The sequence below is a fragment of the Ziziphus jujuba genome, chromosome 6 (genome assembly GCF_031755915.1).
Source record: "Ziziphus jujuba cultivar Dongzao chromosome 6, ASM3175591v1".
Lineage (NCBI taxonomy): Eukaryota > Viridiplantae > Streptophyta > Magnoliopsida > Rosales > Rhamnaceae > Ziziphus > Ziziphus jujuba.
The window spans coordinates 22,181,335-22,198,060 of record NC_083384.1 but is presented as its reverse complement, the minus strand read 5'-3'; positions in this window follow the sequence as shown (position 1 = coordinate 22,198,060).

Genomic DNA, 16,726 nt, shown 5'->3' with positions numbered 1-16,726 from the left:
TAAGCAAAGCATTCTTGGAATGCAAGAAAGCGCCCTCCCAGTGCCAAAACCATGCATTTCGGCCAAATTGAAAGTGTATGAGCAAATGTGATGAATGATCAGCGTTGCTTCTAAGTTGGCTTGATTTTATGGCCCCTTGGAGTGCTCAATAATGTTCATAAGCCAACAAATTCATTCCTTGCCCCGAAGTCCATAGATGCACCAACATAACTATCTAGGTCCATTTTGGCCTTCATAACTTGGATGCATAAAACGGGCTTTGGATCATTGAGTATTATCATGCCTACTTTAGATTTATTAAAACCTTGAATGAATTTAACTATATTTTCTTTAAATCTCTTAGCTTGTACCTGGTAATTGGCCCCGTCTTCAATAGCACAACATCAGCACCCCAGCGAGTTGTAGGTTGTATGAGTACATCCGGATTCTCATTAGTTTACTTGCATTCCAAGCAAACTTTTACTATTCCAATCAATTGCAACTTGTGGGAACCAGTTCTAATCCTACTAGACATCCTACAAGGCATATTGGATCAAATTTGGAGCCTAAATTAGCTGAAGATTGGACAAGGATAGCTTATTTAGATAGCTACTCGACTAATTTCCAAATATAGAATTTGACTCTTACATTAGGAAATAGTCTTTTTTTTTTATTGGTTTTTATTGAATTATTTTCTGGATAAATTGAATTAGGGAGGTTGAATTTTAATATTTTTGAATTAATTAATTCCTCTTCCAAAATTAAGGAATTAATTAATGCGAATTAGAATAGGCTAGCCTATTTAAATCATGTAATGCTTAGGAATTTGAATTTTGGTAACTTTAGCCTATTTAATGGCTTTATTTCTTAATAATAGACAGATAATTATTCATTCAGAAGAATAGTTGTAAGAGAAATTTCTCTTTATTCTTTTGGAACACCTAGAACACAAAATCAAGAATGAATGTTTTAGTTTGACTTATCAATAGGACATTCCATAACCTATTGTAGCGCCTTCGATCTATACCAAGGTTTCTAATCACTGGTCGATTAGGGGTCAAGGTAACCATTAAAATCTAAACTTAATTTCGATAAGGGCTAATATAATATGGGTTTAAAAGTAAGTGGTATCAGATTTAGTCTAGAGTAGTAAATCATTCCCTTCAAGTCCTAACAGTATCTCTGATGATGTTAATAACGATCCAAGAGAGGTTGAATGTGTCAACTTAATTAGTTTTTCACTGTGTCCAAGAATGATGATCGAAGATGATGTTTGAGGATGAGAATAAGGGATCGCGTTTGTGATCTAATTAACTATGCTTGAGGTGAAATGTTATTAATACGTCTCTCTCGAAATGTCTAAGAGAAAATCATTGAGTGTCTGAGGAATGTATTTGGCTAATCTATAAATCCCACCGAATTGGCCATAACAAATCGTCTAAATTCCACAAATTACGTAAGTCAATGCTTTATTAACTTGGGGCTCTATGCTCTAGCCTACCAGGGCTGTAAGCCAGTTTTCTTGAGGAACAAGGAAACCCAGCACAAATAGTCTATAAATACTTAGTTATTCCTCATCATGCAGGTAAGCATAATACGTTCTCAAAATTCTAGTTTTCACCTTTCGCATTCAAAGTATACCATCTAACATAAGCATCAAAGTGTTTTTTGCTACCACCAATGCTAGTGCCTCAAAAATCTGCTTTCTTTGTTTTGTAGAAATCTTTTAGGTTTTAATTAAGTTTCATGGCGGCTTATAGTTGTGTAAATTTGTGCTTCAATAGTTTAGCATGCCAGATAAAAGTACTGTCACTGTATTATGTGATTTGTACCTAGAAAAAACTAATCAAGAACCTTTAGAGGTTGAACTATTGACAACAAATTCTCTTCATTGCAAGGATGTCTACTCTAGGACTTGATAGTACGCAATTCCCACTATCTACAACAATTGCACTAGGTGCATAGATAAATTTCATGCTCTAACTCATTGCACAAGCAAATTAACAATCTGAAACCAACTATATTGATCAAGAGTTTATTAGGCGATTGTTCCTAGATTCACTACAAGAACAATATAAAATGCCTCAGAAAAATAGATCATAGATAAATTAAGGCTTTATACGATAAGGAGTTCGTATTGCAATGGAAGAGCAAAGGAAAGGGTAACATGAAAATCAAAGGAACCTACCTGTGAATGAAGCCAAATATCAATATGGACGAATTGAGTAGAATCAACAACTAGAGCATTCTTATAGCCATGAACCTCATGATAGAAGCCAAGAAGATCTACCAAAGAATGAGAACCACTAACAAAGATAGGAGAATCAGCATCATTGGAGAGCTCAATTTAGGGATGTCGAAGTAAAAGATTTTTGAGCGAAAGATCAAAAAGAGTCATCAAGGAGACAAGGTTCCAACAAAAGGGAACGAAGAACAAGTGATTTGCTCGTAAGTGTTAAGGGATTAAGGGGGCCGATACAACAATATACAAATCTTCTTAGGTAAAAATATTAGTAGAAGAAGGATGCATAAAATAACAATTTAGTGCAAATGCCTTTCTCAAATTGAATAGATGACATAAGGCTTCCATCTCACTTTGTCCCATTGAAATTTAGGATTTTTGAGTCTTCTCGGATCTAAAGGAGCATGTTCAATAATATTGTAATGTTATAATTCAGTTCAGAATTTCAAAAGATAAAAGATAAGCTATGATCTGTCAGATATTCTCAACCAGCTTAAAAGAACTAGCCCTATCATGGTTCTACATTTTGGAGGTTGACTCTATCAACTTATTTTTTTAGAAGCTTGTGAAGATTTTCAAAACACAAATTGCATTAAGTATGAGGGTGAAAAGAGAGTCAAACTATTTATTCATGATCAAATAGAGAAAGTGAGAAAACCCAAGGACCTTTACATAAAGGTTTAATAAGGACCTTTACATAAAGGACCTTTACATACTATTTAGTCAGTATTGCAAATTACAAGAAGTCAAAAGTAGTGGAAGCTTTTCATGAATGATTATTCCAAGAAAGCTTTTTGTAAAGCTCTTTGACTATAAAGACTCCCTCAACTATGATTGAGCCACTGGAATGGGATAATGGATACATTAAGTTGGAAGACGATAAGATGGAAAATCAAAAAGAAAAAATAAGAGAAACAAAGAGAATTGTCTTAATTATGGAAGTATCCAAGACACAAAATCCTAAGTCTTTGACAAAGAAAAGGTACGTGGGTCTATAACTTTATCCTATTAGAGAATCATGGCATTGTTAGCCATGAACAAAAGCAACCCGAGAACAAGGTGTCTTGGCTGAGGGGTTGCTATCTAACCTTATTTTTTGTATTTGTTTGTATTTTGTTATAGCCAAATTTTGTATAATATAGGCAAGTTAAGTTGGTGCACAAAGACACCAAAATGTTTTAATTAATGTGTATTAGCTGAATTAGGGTTAAGGAAACTTAAGCACCTTGGTGACAAGGATGATGACTTGGATAGCTACTTGTTGACATGGAGCTTAACTATTTGGCCTACCTCTCCTCTAGTACATGTGAAGATATGTGGCATCATGCATGAGGATTACTTCAACATGAAGTACTCAATAAGGCATCAACACTTGTCAACATCTTATGAAGAATGTAATGAAGTTGCCTTTATTCATGTGCTTACTTCACCACGAAGAACTTCAAAAATGTTGGTGCATAGGATCGGCCATGGTGTGCTTTCACACTACTTTTGTAAGCTATATATATGTACAAACATTTCAATAAATGATTTGAATTGAATTTCGAAAAAATACCTTAGTTTTCCCTTTTAAAAACAAGAGAAACACCATACTAGCCTTGCTGGAAATTTTTTCCAGCAGCTTATTCAAAACCAAGCCGAGCATTTCTCTTCAAAAATCAATATCCAACCACCTAAAAACCTTGTTCTCTTGAGATAAACCTTGCCTTCAATCTTTCATATCTAAGTAACAATAATAGGATTTACTCAGTCAAGGAAAGTGCCATTGACCACTTTAAGGTTTATTCTGTTGGTAAAATCCCTAGGTAGATTGTAGGATATCTAAAATATAAACACTATGTGAGGTGACCACCAAAGATATACACTGATTTGAGGATGAAAGATAGTAACAGATTTTGCATTGTCTATAATGATATTGGGCATATGATTCATTATTATCACCAACTAATATTGGAGATTGAAAACCTTATAAAAAAAGGGATATCTAAGAGAACTCATGCTAACTGAGACAAATCTAGAGAGGGATGATAAATTACAAAGGAGGAAGAAAAAAGAACTTTGCCAATGATAGGAAAGATGGCAATGGTGGACATAAAGACAAGGACAAGGCAAAAGCCATTTAGCATGTAACCCATATAATACATGGAGAGCCTGAAAAGTGGAGGAGTAACTATGGTAACAAGAAAAAGGAACATCTAATTAGCAAAATTTGCCGTAATCAGAGCAACGAATGCATCAACCTCAAGGATCCCAGTATTACTTTCACAAAGTAGGATAAGGAAGGTTTAGACATGCCTCATGGTGACTGATGAAACTCTCAATCAGATATTATATGGTAAAAAGAGTATTGATTGATAATGGAAGCTTAGTGGATATAATTTTCTTATTAAATATAAGAAAGGTGAGATATGATATGAAAAACATAAAGCAAAAGAAGGCCATGAATCTTGTGGAATTCAAAATAGAACTAAGCAATGTCAATGGGATTGTGGTAATGCTGATCATGGCTAAAGGAGTCATAGTGCATTTAACAATAATGGTGGCAGATGCATCTTTAACTGATAATACAATTCTCAAACATCCATGGGTCCATGACATGAAGACTATCCTTTCAACCCATCATTAAATGTTGAAGTTCCTAAATGGAAAGGGGATTGAAGCGCTCAGAAGTAACATTAGACTATTTGAGATTGCTATTTGATTGCTGTAAATGGAAAAACCTATGGTGGAAGTAGAAAAAGATGATATGGACCAAGTTGAGGAAATTCTCTCAGATTCTAAGAAGCCTGGCCAAATTGTGAAAATTGAAACCACTTTAAGCTCTGAATTATGAGAAAAGTTGATTGCATTTATAAAGATCATTTGTAATGTTATAGCTAGGATGCATCTAATATGCATAGTATAGATTCATCTGTGATTACTCGCAAATTAAATGTTGATCTAAGTTTCAGACCACTAAAAAAGAAGAGGAGAAAATTTGCCTCTAAAAAGAAACAAGTGATCAATGAAGAAGTAGATTGGTTAGAAGCAAATGACATGATCTAGGAAGTACAATACCTTAATTGGCTTTCAAATGTGGCTGTGGTGGTGAAGACGAACGAAAAAACATAGAAAATGTATTGACTTTATAGACCAGAATAAAGCATTGGCCCATGGGTAGTTTTCTTTTTCCAGTGACTGATATACTGGTGGATGCTATAGCAGGGCATGAAGTGACGAGTTTCTTGGACAACTTCTCAAATTACCATCAAATTTGATGCATCTTGATAAGCAAAAAAAGACATCCTTCATGACTAATTCAAAATATACTAATACAAGGTTATGCCAGTCAGGTTGAAGAACGCAAAAGCCACCCACCAATAGCTTATGAATAAGATGTTTAAGAAAGATAGGAAAGACAATGAAGGTTTACATTGTTAACATACTTGTAAAATAATTGGAGACTAGGTATCACATTAAGCATTTGAGATAAATTTTTAGGATACAAGAGAAATATTGGGTGAGATTGAATCCTGTAAAATGCACCTTCAGAATCTTAGACGAGATATTCCTCCACATAAAGAGGAATAGAAGCAAACCCCAATCAAATTAAAGCATTGCTTGAGATGCCATCTTCAAAAAATAAGAAGGATGTACAATGCTTAAATGGAAAAGTCACAGTTTTAAGCAGTTTCATCTCCATATCATTTGACAAATGCCATAGGTTCTTTGATGTCTTAAAGGGCTGTAAGGACTTTGAATGGATAAATAAGTGTGAAGATGCATTTCAAGAATCAAAATGTTACCTTAAATCTCCCCAGTTACTAGTGAACCCAAAGCTTAGAGACGGGTTGTAGTTGTATTTAGCTATTCTTGGACAAAACCATAAGTTTGGTATTATCAAAATTGAGGAAAAGGTGTAGAGACCAAATTTTTTTTTTCAGTAGAAAGGTTTTACTTGATGCTAAAACGTGATCTAGTATGATGGAAAAGTTGGTTTACACCTTGCTAATTAGACCTTATTCTAATGCCACACATTAAAGCGATCACAATGTTTTCTCTTTGATCTATAATCCACAAGCCAAAATCAGCTGGAAGATTGGCACCTTGGGCAACTGAGTTAGCATAATTTAACATAAGGTATGTCCCTTAGACAACTATGAAGTCTTAAATATTAGCCAACTTCATTGTAGTGTAAAGTTGCTGTAGCAGAGGTGATAAGTGGACTGTATATATTTTTGGCACATTTATTGTTTGGGGATGTGATACTAGAATCCTATTCAACAATTCTAATGAAGATTTGATTGAGCATTCTCTATGATTTACATTCCATGAATCAAATAATGAAGTGCAATATGTAGCTTTGAAAGAAAGATTTGGACTCAGCTTGAAATTTAGGGCAATGTGTTTGAAAATGTTTAATGAATCTAAGTAGGTAGTCAACCAAGTCAATGGAAGCTACTTAGCCAAGGAACCAACCTTGGAATCTTATCGTAAGAAAGCCAAGAAGTTGATATAAAATTTTGAAAGGGTAGAACTCCAATTACGGAGGGAACGAATAGCCATGCCTTGGCAAACTTTGGCTCAATGTGCCATTAGTTGAGAAGAGATCTATATTAGTGCAAGTGTTATGTGAGAGGAATATTGCTAGAGAAAAGATGATCATGAACATTGAAGAAGATAAAAAGAATTAGATCAGGGAGATAATCAATTATATTATAGTGGAATCCTTCCCTTGTTCAAGTAAGAGTCAAGAAAGCTGATGATAAAAGTAGCAAAGTATTGCATGATTAGAGATAAGCTTTATTGGGGATCATTCTGCACTTAAAGTGATGGCTGAAATGCACGAGGGTTAGTGTGGAAATCATTCTGGTGGGAGAGAAATGGCAAAAGGATAACATTTCAAGGGTTATATTGGCCCATGGTGTTGAAAGATTTAGAGGAATATGCTAAAGAATGTGAGACATGTTAGAAGTTTGTTTCGACCATCATGTACCTTCCAATGAGCTCACATTTGTCTCTAGCTCATGACCATTTATACAATGGGATCATGATATCGTCGGGTCTCTTCCCACAGCACTAAGATAAAGAATGTTCATATTAGTAGCAATCGATTATTACTCGAAATGGGTGGAGGATGAAGCTTACTCTAACATTAAAGACTGAGATGTAATGTAGGAATACTTGGACACCCAAGGGTCATTGTCATTGACAATGGATCTTAGTTCATTAGTTCAAAGTTCAAAGACTTTTGCTCTAAGCAGCAAATTAATATTAAATATTCATCTTCAAGCCATTGTCAAGGTAATCGGCAAGCTGAGATTAGTATCCAAGAATGACTTTACAATTGAATTTTAAGAGATGTGCAGTGAGATAGAATTTGAATTTTATCACAAATCATCCAATAGGACAATAAATTGTTTCTCTCACATGATTTATGTCTTTTTTGTCTCAAAATTACTTATACTCCTCCAAGTAAATAATTTTACTTGAAGGATTGGGAGGCTAACTATACATTATGGGAATAAATCCTTTCTGACAAGTCTTAGTATTATCTCTGAAGATGTTAATAATGATCTGAGAGACGTGGAGCATGTCAGCTCAATTAGTTCTTCATTGCATCTGAGGATGATGATCAAAGTTGATGTCTAATGATGATATCAAGGATTGTGTCTAAGGTGTAATTGGTTGTACTTGAGTCAAAATGTTATAAAAATGTCATTTAGAATGCTCAAGAGAAAATCATTAAGTGTCTAAGATATGCATGTCAGCTAGTCAATAAATCCTGTGAAATTCTCTAGATAAGATCATCTAAATCGCATAAATTAGGAAAATCACTACTTCTTAGCTTGTGGCTATGTGTTCTAGCCTATTAGGTTTAATGAGCTAGTTTTCTTGAGGTTCAAGGGAATCCGATGCCAATAGTTTATAAATACTTATTTATTCTTCATCATGCATGCAGCTGCACACAATACATACTTGAGACCGTAGTTTTCATATTTGGTATTCAAAGATAATTGTTGGCTTAAGGATTACAATGCCTTTGGTTAGCACTAGAGATATTCACATCCTTTAAGCTTTGTAGGAATCATTTAGGTTTCAGTTAAGTATTATGGCAACTTACAGGGGTGCAAATTCATGCTTCAACATATACCTTGGGCCATCAGAAGGTGCATGGCTTCCTTAAACACCATTGGATAGTAGGGAGGGAGAAAGAAACCAACATCATGACCCTTTAATATGCTAATGGAATTGTGACTAACCTACCATGCTATGGTCACGAGGGAGTGGCACAAAACCCCATCATCACTCTAATAGAATGTACAAAATTCAATTAACACTCTTTTATATCATGATTACTTATAGGATGACTAAAAATTGCTAATAATAATAATAGATAAAATTAATAGTACTTTATGTTACATCTATTAAAACTTAACAATAAAATATTCATAACCATTATTTCTTTAATAATACTTTTGTATTCTATAATAAATATTTTACCATGCACATGAATTTAATATACAAGAACCAGATCACTTATTTAAATATTTTACCATGTGAAACATAAAAAGCACAAATCTTTTGTAAACATATTAAAAGATCCAAATCATTATTTCATGTCTAAACCGGATATAAGTATATATAGCATAAATATCATCCAATGAAATATAGAGCTTATATAACCGTTTTGAAGCACTTTAAAATGTAGAACATTTAAACACTTTTCAAAATCCATTTTCCAATTTCACTTTCTTCAAATCGATGATTTTCATTGATTTTCATTTCATAAAATTGAATTCATACTAATTAGACTAAAAGATCAACTTAAACATAAAAACATTTAAATAACAAGGTTTACAAGTTAACCATGAACATATTTATGTTACATTAAAAAATCTTGGCACAAATCACATGAAATGATAACATATATATATATATATATTTGTTTTTTGTAATCACAATTAATCATTCAAAATTCACATTAGATTCAAGATCATGAAATTAAAATTCAAACATGCCCAAAATATTTTTTAAAAACATAATTCCTCTCATAGATATCTCCAAGAATCACTTATGCTCTTCTGTAAGGTCACCTCAAGGCATAACCTAAAATATAACAAGGATATTATTCAGTGGTGATTCAGGTTTTTATGTGTTGACAAATTTTCATAAGTCAAAACACTAAGTTGTAAAGTTTGTCTATCTAAGATAGTATCAAAGCATGACGGATGAATCTTGTTAGGAATGTAAAGTGACTTAAAGATCACTTCTATTATTTAGGTGGTTAGGCACTTATAGCTCCATACATTTTTTGCTTTCTAGTGAGTTTTGCAGTTTATCTGTTTTTATGTTTAAGGTATTTTAACTTTGATTTAAATTAACCATTATAAAATTTGATAAAGTCAAAATATCTTGTTCAACCAATTTTTTGACTATTGTTTGAACAAGTTGGATGTTGTCCAAAACAACCATCTGCAATGTGCAATTTTAAGACTGGTGGATTTAATTTTGTTTGAACATCTCAGCCACATGTTTGATTCTCTATGGTGCATCAACAATGTTCGAACTTTATCCTATGTTATTCAATCATTGCCTTGCCATGTTTAAATTTCTAGTTGTTTGATCTAGTGATGTTCGAACAACATCCATTGGTTGTTTTGACAACATCTCAACATGTGTCATTTTTTTATTTGATTTTTTAACCATTGTTTGAACAAAATCCCTAAATTTTATAAAACCCTATTCCTTTCGAGTGTGAACACAAGGAAAAGAGGTGAGAGCCTCTATTAATGATGCTCTTGAGTTTCTACACACATTTGGAGATTTGGACCTCAAAAATCAATTCCACACCATTTTTTCTAGGCTTGGTCAAATCTCACATGACACGATAACACGATATGAACTCGCACGATAATTTGTAGGTTTAGATTGACGATATCGTGTTGGGTCTGTATCAGTATCACCCAATAAAACACAATAAATTAATGGGTTTTAATGGATAAAACATGATAATATACGATAAACTCATTAGACCCAATGAAAAAGAGTACTTTCGTAATTATATAAGTTTTATAATATTGAAATTACTTAATTTATTGTTAGATATGTATTAATTTTTTTTAGTTAAATTTAAAAAAAATAAAAACAAATAAGTCTTTTTGTCAATTTTTTTTAAAATTATTTTATTATTTAAAAGCTAAGTCAAATTTAAATTTTTGAATTTAAATATATTTTTAATGGGTTAACAGGTCAGATAATGGATTACACGATAATTTAATGAATGAGTTTGAGTTTAACTATTTCCACATGAAAGATTAACAGGTTGTGTTTGGATTAACTAAATTTCACACGAATATGACACAACACAACATGAACACGATTCAATACGGCACGTTGCCAGGTCTAGTTTTTTCATTGATTATCTCGATGTTAGATTGATTTTCCCCTTTTATTGTTATTTTTTATGTGTGATTATATATCTTAGATTTCTTTTTTTTCTTTTTGCACTTTCCTCATTTAGTGAGAGAAACCCATAGGCTTTCCTACCTCAAAATTATTTCAAACACATTTCCTCAACCACATATGAGTTGATACTCTCTGAGATTTATGACAAGATCTTGGAGGAGGAGTCCTTTAGTAAGGAAGACTATCACAATGGTATACAATTGTAAGAAAAATCATTGCAATGGTGAAGGAGTAGAGCCTAAGTGAGGAAGGCTTTAAAAAGGAACTTACAATGGCATCCTTACGAGGAGTAGTAGTTGCAGTTTTCTAGGCTTATGGCCACTATTTCTAAAGTTAAAAGACCAAGTCACCTCACTACCACAATGCCTATGAATGTTAGAATTGTGCTCTACATTGAAATAACACTCTGTGATCATATGATTTCCCTTTCTTAGTGGACATTTAGATTAGAGATGATGGTTGGAACCCATGGTTTTGTTCCCATATAAGGTTTCCATGTAAAAATCTGTGCCTAATTTTTACTTTTCTGTCATTTACATTTTTGTGTTTATCTATTGAATTTACTTCTTTATATTATCTACTGTGAGAGAATTGAGTCCTTGATTACTGGCATATATATATATATATATTCTATATCTATAGTTTAGTGGTCCAAAGATATGATATGAAGTAGGCATATGCTTTTATACATATGTTGATACTCTGTTGTCATTGGAAAAAAAAAAAAAAAAAGGACAGAGTTTTCAAAAAGCCTATTCAACACTCCCCACCCCTCGCCTTCAGAATTTTTCCACATTTTAACATAGGCTTCCAAAAATCAAATATAGGATATTAGTGCATACGAAATATCCTAAAATAACTTCTACAATTTGATGATTACCAAACTTAGACATCAAAGGGTCTAATTATACTATGAACTATTTGGGCCCAATACTTGAAATTGAAGTTTTGCATTTGAAAGCCAATTTTATGAAAATGTCACTGGGATTAGAAAATGCATCCAAAATTTTATCCAAATTTAATATTATTAGATCTCATAAATAGTAAGTAATTGAAGCAAAATAAGGCCGTATTTGAACTCAGGGGGACCAAAGTATGGGTTAAAGACCTATAGGACTGCTTGAAATGTTCAAAATCCAACGAGAATGCTATTGATGGGAAACTCTTGCTTTTGCTTGAAATGTTCCTGATCTAAGAGCATTCGATGGACATTCGCCTTTAAATATTAAGGGTTTGGTTAGAATTCAATCAGTAATTTGGCTGTGAGAGCATGTATTGATATTTAGCAAGAAAATAGGTCAAAATTCATCATGAATGTGTGCAATGGATGTTAACTTTGATCTGCCAATCTTGGCATATTCGGTGACCATTCACTGTGAAATTTAGTGGGTCAGTCGATCTCAAGGTGGACAATTTAGTGGTTAGGCATGTATAGCATCCGGTATTGGAAAATGAGCCAAATCTAATGGAAACTATGGCTATTTGGTGAGGTTCATGGTGGGTTGTTAAGATACAACTAGGTGGGGTTTGGGTCATAAGTTTTCTTGGGATTTTCGGGTTAGCTAATCCTAATACATGGTTTTTGAAGTATTTACAGGAATTTGCGCCCATTAAAAGACAAAAATTGATACTTGTTCTATTATTGATAAAATATTGATACTTAAAACTTCATAGATCCATAACTCTTAAATTGTGAGTCAGAATTAGGTTTGCCCCTACTTTATGAATTCGTGTAAGAGAGCTCTATATAATGGTATTCCAATTAAAAGCAAAACTAGACTACATAAAAGTCTACCTTAGGACCCACATGCTATCCAATTGGTCAAACTTGATTAAAATTGAAAAATATGTGAATTTTCTTGGGATAGGTTGTTATAACCTACCTCCTTATGAAACTTTTGTCCTTGAAATTTTATTCTCCTATGCTAACATTTCCTCTCACATGTAGTCTTTCACATTTCTTGATTCCTTCAGGATCTTCATCCTGCTACTCAAAGGACTATGTCACAAAAATATGAAAAGTATTCAGTACATGCACGTAAAGAAAAGGCACAAAAAAAAAAAAAAAACAAAACTTGAGTTGAAAATCAAACCAATACAAAATTTACCTCTTATTTCCATGGTGAACTAAGAAGATAGTAAAAACTACACATATAGAATCACGAAACAAATTATATTCCTCCAATCTTGAGTGAATGATTTGAGTATCCAGGAAAGATGCGAAGTATCAAGCACTCCTTGAATGAAATTTACATTGTGCATAATGGTGTATGTAACATCCCTTCCCAATAAATGCCTGAAATTTTAAAATTTTGAATGGGTTTGACCAACTAAACCATTAGTGGATCCCAATTTTAACTTTTTAAATGGTCAAGAATTTTAGTTTAAACAGTACATTATAGCGAAATGCTCATTGATATGGTTCACAAATTGGCAGCATGCTTAGTTTCGAGTTACGGTTTGAAAGTAATGATTTTAGGAAGTTTTTAAGGATCAATATTATATTAGTATCCAAACTAGTACCAAAGTTTTGTCTGTTAGTGACCTAAGGGTCTATATATACATGGAAATTATGCCTTCATAAAACAATTGAGAAAATAGCCAAAAAGTCCCAAAACCCTTTAGTAGTTCCGAAATCCGAGAGCCGAGTCGACCCAACCTATCATTATTGTCAACTGGGTTTTCATCAATTTTCATCTTTTTTTGGCTGCTCTTCATGCCACATGCCTGCCGATTTGATATCCCATCCTAAGCTAACCTCAGCCATGAAATTTCAAGGCATCTCAATGGTGATGCAACCAGATCAAGCCAGCAAAGCCATGGTGGTGCCATCTTAAGTTACAGCTAAGTTGGCCAAATGTTTTTCCATGTTAGGCCAATCCACACATCGTTACCTCCTCATTTGAACATCTAAACTTGAATCTTGACTCTTTTTGTTGAAATTCTTGATGTTTGAGAGATCCATCAATATCAAGTTTGGTTGAATTTTCAAACTTTTTTTCGACCATCGGTGAGGCTTTTGGAACAACATGAGCATACCATTGTATTCTTTGTCTCATGGGCTTTTCGTTAATATATAATTTGTAAATTTTGGACACCATTTGATATTTTCTCCATTTTTTTTGTCACTTAGTTAAATACAGGGTGAAATTGGATAGTGTTTGAACACAATTGGACAAACTGGACAAAATTGAAATAGGACTAGTGTAGTTAGGTGTTAATGGGACCCAATGGAAGGTTTATTTCATTAAATTGGCCTTAAGGTGGAAAACCTTGCTTTTGGATACGAGATCCTAAAGTGTCATAGTATAATTGGATCCTTAAGAGTCCAATTGATATGATCTAAGAGTTGTATAAAATATTTTAAGATATTTGAGGTATCTGTGAGTGGATTATGTTTTTAAATGATTTCAGGTATTTAGTGCAATATATATACGGTTTAAATATTTTATATATATGGTTTGATTTAAGTGCTTATCGTATACATATATAAATATATGTTTTATATATATGCATTATTATTTCATGTAACTTTTGACAAGTTATTAAATGATTTTATATTGTAATGTGTTCATGGTGAACATAGAAATCTTGGTATTTAAATATCTTGATATTTGAATTGATGTTTTAGTCCCTTTTAGAAGTATTTGGCTTTAAGAAAAAAAGATTGAAAATTTTATATTTTGTGGTATATGTAAATGTTTTGTATTTCAAAGTGCTTAAAGTGGTCTGTGGTGTTATATTTTCGCTATTGGCATTTATGTTATGGCATGAAATGATGATTTGAAATATTTAAGTAAATAGTTGGGTTTGAATATTAAATTCTCAATTATGGTACTGTATTTGTTCTGAAAAAAATTGAAAAGTATCATTTTGAAAGGATAATTATAAGTACCATACTGTTGCTTTTAAAGAGTGCACCATATAGCACAAGTCATCCTATATGTAGTCAAGATATAAGAGAATGATGATGAGTTGTGTGTCATTCTCTGAGAGTGATGATGAGTTGTGTGCCACTTCGTCATGAGCATAGGCTGACCGATTGTCATGATTTGAGAGAATGATGTTTAGTTATGTGCCATTCTCTCACAGTAATGATTAGTTGTGCTCCTTACCCTCATGACATTTGTTTCTTTGCATCTCTTTATTATTTGGTAGTGTTTTGTGATTCCTTGGACCAATTGGTAGCGCTAAGTATATCATATGTCATATATACATATAGCATATATACATATTTTGGTGGTTTTATTACATTTTCTTTATTGCTTTTATGATTAAGATAATATTGTTTGTATCAATCGTTAAATTTATGTTTTAGTTGGTTATTAATATTTTAAATTATTTAATTATGAAAATGCTCATTTTATAATATTGACTTGGTGTACAAGTTGGGTTTTATTATAAATGTATTAAAATGGGAAGTTTTAAAAAGAGTGGAAATGAAGTCTTGAGTGAAATTTTTGAAGATTAATGAACATTTTTCATATTGTTATCTTTGCCACCAATTGAGCTTGTCTTATAGTTTTACATATATTTTTTTAATCCAATCCCCTAGATCTCAGCTGATAGTTGGTGCATACTATGTATGGGTACTGTTCATCATTACCTTCGTACATTTCATTGTTTTCGTATCTTCATCTTCATTACATTTCCACTATTAATGTATTGTTTCTTTTTTGCACTCTTATGAGACTATTTTTATATTATTTTATTTATTTGAAGACTCATTTACTTCCCTTAGTATGTTCTGGTAATTTAACCAAATATGTATTCATTTTTTCTATTTTTCTCTTTTAGGTTTTCAGTTGAAATCTTTGTTGGGTATGACTATGATTTACATAAATTCTATTAAAAGCATTTATTTTTCTTTATTTTACTAATGGGTTATATCCTATTTATGAGGAGATGTCATCGAATTTTCGGCATTGGTTTAGTGGGGTTTCCCTAGGCAGGATCCATCTCATGCATTTGAAAATGGCCTAGAGAGTGGTCCTATTAATAAAATCAGCCATGAAGAAGGAAATCTCCACTTTTCATGGAATGTAACCCCTGGACGACCTAATCATCAACTTTTAAAGAAAATATGCATAACTCCCATGAAAGAGTTATACCTATATCCTCATATGGAACAACATATGCATCTTGTTGTTTCATGGCGAATACTCTACCTCGACCTGATGGTCACCCTCATTGATTGCTTCAGCTACTTGAGGGTGTCTATTGTACTATACTACTAAATGAAGCTCCAATAGTCTATCTTTATTTATTATCCTATCTTTTAGCACCATTACCTTGCTGATGAAAAAACTTAGATTCATAAGCCTCTATGTCGTCATATGTGACAAAAGAGGACACTATTTAAATGACTAAATTGTTTGCAATAGAAACATCCATCAATTCTTATGGTCCATTGTGAGATCTATGATAAGCACCATATGCAACCTTAATTTCGCTCCCCTATTATGATCTCTCACAATAACTACTATCACCGTTCACTAACTACTAACTCAAACTTTTAAATTAAGCAAGATAAGCTACATTACCCTGGAATTGTGTGCCTCCTTTAAAACCTCTATTGCCAGAAGGCAGCTCAAAATTATAGTTGCCATACTTAGACAAAGCATGACTAGGAGTGTCTGAAAACGTACTCTTGAAAGGTTAGTGCTTTGATCGGTGTATGGTTGTTTGCCTCTTTACCTTTAAGATTTCATTTCTTAAAGACTAATAAGAAGTGTAGGCCAATCCTAAAAGATTTTATGCTATGTTCTCATCTAGGGCATCTATGAATTGATACCTTTTTTTTACATTGTACGGTGTCATGTAGGGACATAAATCTATATCTCCTTAAAGCTCCTCTCATATTCAACAATAGTTATGCTACTCTAAATGAGTGTCTTAAACTTTAGCCTCTTTGTTTCATCATAGGCTTGATGGTAGCATTCAGAGTGAAAGGTAGTCTTAAACTATGCCCATATGTGATGTCTCCTAGTCTTCTCAACTGTCCATCACTTCCTATCATCCCTCTCTAGCATAAAGTGAGTTATCTTGACAATGAAT